We start from the raw sequence: 4,654 nt of genomic DNA on the forward strand, positions 1-4,654 counted from the left end.
ATCTTTACTATGGATGGAGGAGCTGATTTTAAAACATCTGTGTGTATTTAAAGGGATAGTTCACTCAAAAATGAAAGTTTACTTACTATTTACTCAACCTTAATTTTATTTTGAAGAAAGCTAAAAAGCTGTTACCATTGACTTCCATAGTAGGGAAGTCAAATATTATGGAAGTCAATGGTTACGGCTTTTCAATCTTCCAAATATATTATTTTGTGTTAAATAGAAATAAGAAATACATTATGTTTTAAACTAGTAAATGGGGAGTAAATGATTACAGAATTTTCCATTTTTGGTGAACTTCAGAAAACACTGAATCTGTACTATGGATGGAGGTGCTGATCTTAGAACAGCTACTTGTATTTAAAAGGATAGTTCACCCTAAAATGAAAATGTACTCATTATTTTCTCACCCTTAAGAAGTTCCAAAGTTTCTTCTGCTGAACAAAAAAAGAAGACATTTAGAAGAATGCTGAAAATCGGTCACCATTGACCTCCATAGTAGGAAAAACAAATAGACGTCAGTGGTTTCCAAATATATGCTTCGAACAAGGAGAGGGTGAGTAAATGATGACAGATGAATTCTAAAAAGAAGTATAAAACCTAAATAAATAATAAAATAAACTGAACTATCCCTTTAAAATGCAGCAGTACTAATCAAATAATAAAAAGTCAACATTGGAAATCATGTTCTATTGTCAGTACAATTTATTAAGGGATAGTTCACACAAAAAGTCTTTTTGGGCACATTACAGAACTGCATTTAGCCATATAATGCATTAACCTGTAATGCATTATAATATGTTTGGTTGGAAATGCATCTTAAAACTTGTTAAAGTATTGTTTAAGCTCAGTGGAAGTATATTTTAAGCCCAGTAGAAAACATATTTTAAGCTTCTTATTAATGTGTTATTACTATGCTTACTATACATTTGCAGAGTACTACAAGACGTACTTTATTTCTGCAATAATTAACAAAATCAATAAGAAGATTGTATTTTAATTATGTTACAAATATGCTGTAAAAGTACAATACAAACACAAATAACTTCACGGTTTCTGAATGCTTAAACTGCTATTTTCAACTTTTTCATTTGACAATTAACATTGTATAACAATGTGAAGTAAAATCTTTTGAATCACAGGCTAAAGCACATGCTCATTTGCAGTATTTAAAATATGTTTCAGTATGTCTAAAACAATTAAAAATAACATGCATATATTTTAAACACACTCAAATTGGCACAATTTCACAATGTTCTTATACAAAGTGCACAAAACATACTCTAAGAAAGAATAAAATTAGTGTGTTCTCTGTAAATACATTAAAATGCATGAATAGTATGCTTGAGTTCTAGCATATTGTTTAAAAGTGCAATCACACATATTTTGTACCAATGTACTTGTAGTATACTTTATAATAAATACATAAAAATGCAAACCAACACATTTAGAATGCACCTTAAGTATGTTATTTGTGCTAATTGTGCTTTAAACATACTATCAACATATACATATATATATATACATATGCATATATACATATATATATATATATATATATATATATATATATATGTATTTGTGTGTGTATGTCTGTGTATATATATATATACACAAAACACATCAATTTTAAATTGTAATAATGATTTTTAGATTAAATATGGACTGCCAAACTTAGTAATGTTTCATATTAATGCTAAAACAGTATCTAATAGCTGATAAATTCCAGATATGTTCTTCATGACAAGTTATTGTGTATCAAAACTACAATGTTATAATTTTAAACAAGTTGTTAATTAAAAACCACTAGTTTCAATAATCATTCAAAAACGTTAGTAATTTTTTTGTGTGTGCTTTAATTTTAATTGATCAAATGTAATCGTAAATCCACTTGTAACATTATTAAATTATATAATATATAAATTTAATAATCAGTAATATAAAAAATATATATATATATATATATATATATATATATATATATATATATATATATATATATATATATATATATATATATATATATATATATATATATATATATATACATATATATATATATATATATATATATACATATATATATATATATAGGGAGTGACATGGTGGCTCAGTGGTTACCATTGTCGACTGACAGCAAGAAGGTTGTTGCTTCGTGTCCCAGCTGGGCCAGATGGCATTTCTGTGTGGTGTTTGCATGTTCTCCCCGTGTTGTTGTGGGTTTCCTCCGGGTGCTCCAGTTTCCCCCACAGTCCAAAGATATGCGCTATAGGTGAAGTGGATGAGCTAAATTGTTCGTAGTGTATGAGAGAGTATATATGTGTTTCCCAGTTCTGGGTTGCGGCTGGAAGCGCATCCACTGCGTAAAACATATGCTGAAATAATTGACAGTTCATTCCACTGTGGCGACCCCTGATAAATGAGGGACTAAGCTGAAGGAAAATAAATGAATAAATATAATTCATTCTTTCTCTTTTCGGATTAGTCTCTTTATTAATCTAGGATCGCCACAGCGGAATGAACCGCCAACATATCCAGCATATGTTTTACGCAGCGGATGCCCTTCCAGCTGCAGCCCATCACTGTGAAACATACACACTCATTCACACACATACACTACGGACAATTTAGCTTACACAATTCACCAATAGCACATGGACTTTTGTGGAAACCGGAGCACCCGGAGGAAACCCATGCGAGCGCGGGGAAAACATGCAAACTCCACACAGAAACGCCAACTGGCCCAGCCTAGGCTTAAATGAATAAATATAATGCAACATATAAATTCAATTAGAAAGAAATTTAGATTATATTTTATTCAGTGTATGGATCAAATAAATGTCTTTAAAAACAAATCTACTACTTTGAATAATTTTCTATTGCAGATTAGTTAGCCTATGTTCACAATAAGTCATGAATAAATTTAACACCTTAATTCATAATCAAATGTTTTGTGAGATGAGTGAGAATGGCTTTTTGTAGTATAACATCTATGCTTAAAAAGTGATTTGCTTTAAAGCTTGTTTTTATGATTAAAATCAAGCACAGCCTGTTTCCTCAGCGCAGCTTTTTAATGAATTGTTTACCATGATCTTATCAGAACCAAAGGAGACAAATAGCTTTTCTTTGAGCGTGTTTCAGTGCATAATGGTAAATTACAGCACATCTGAGGTTATGTTCAAAACATGTTTTAATGTCTTTGTTACAAGAGCTTGCATCTTAGGGTTAGGGATTTAAAACACACCACAATCCCTGAGGAATACTAATACAGTTGTGCCATGAGAGCACCGTAAGTGAATACCAAAATGATATAATTTTTACTGAGCAGCAAATCAGCATATAAGAATGATTTTTTTAAAGATCATGTGATAACTGCATACTTATGTAATGATACTGAAGATTCAGCTTTGTATCACAGGAATAAAAAAACATATTTAAAAATTCAGCTTGATCTTTTTTTGTATATAAATTTGAGTATTTCACAATATTACTTTTTTACTGTGCTTATTTGAACCAAGTGGCAACCTCCCGCTCTCCCTCGGGAAGCCAATACGGAAGTAACTCAAACTGCAATTCATCAAAATTCCTCTAGTCCTGGCTCCATAATAGAGCAAATTGCAATTGAACCCACTGTTAGAATGGTCAATTTTACAACAGAAATAAAGGTGTTTACAGCCTGGTACAAAGAACGATTTTGGTTCATATAGCTATTATTACCCTCAATGACAACTGTGAGGGGGGTGAATTTTTTTATAACTCATCCATTTCCTTTATATTAGGTTATATTAAGTTTGCATAATTAAGGGCGTGGCCACTTGAGTGACAGCTAGGTCTCGCTGGTCGCCGTCACTTCACCTCAGCTGAATCCGGCAGATTAGCCACTGATCTCGGCATATTCCTCGTATTTTTGTGTTGTTTTATGTGGCTTCACACAGTCAGCTGCCTTTTGGACTTATTTCTTACAATTATCAGATGATATGGGATGCTGTGTGTACTTAACTGTGCTCACAAACCATTCATGTGGCCTCGTTTCCCATGTGAGTAAAGTTATATACTTGTGTACCATATCTATAAAAGTATTTGTTTTATTTAAGATCATTTATCATTAATATTTTTCTTTAGACCCGTAAAGCACTCCAGAATGTGACAGATTGATTAGCTGTAGGCTCTAGATCAGTCATCTGAAGCGTTATCATACAGTGTTATGCCTGGAGTTCATCAATAGTCCTGCATTTACTAACACACAGACTATATCTGAAGTGTTTGGAAGTAATTCGCGTTTTCCTCCTGTAGAAAAACGTCATAAGAACAATGTTTAGTGGCTCAATGTATTACTACAGTGTTTTTAAAAGTCTAAACACTTTATTGATATATTGTACAGCCAAGCACATGTGGTCAGAACACAAACGAGTCGCAGGTAATAAAGTATCAAGCGTTTCTCCCAAAGTAAAGTCTGTCTGCCAGATCTAAGCAAAGTGCCAGCAGGTGGCTGTAGCTCCGCTCACTCTCCGCCTCTTTGCCCTTGTTTGGTATCCCGCCGTGGGTGCGATGACGCGCGAACAAAATGGCGACGGTTGGCTGCGCCTACTTGTAGCTTCTTTAGCAGTGTTCAGAAACCTATGGGTGACATCATGGATGCTACGTCCATATA

This window comes from Danio aesculapii, chromosome 7 (genome assembly GCF_903798145.1).
Source record: "Danio aesculapii chromosome 7, fDanAes4.1, whole genome shotgun sequence".
NCBI lineage: Eukaryota > Metazoa > Chordata > Actinopteri > Cypriniformes > Danionidae > Danio > Danio aesculapii.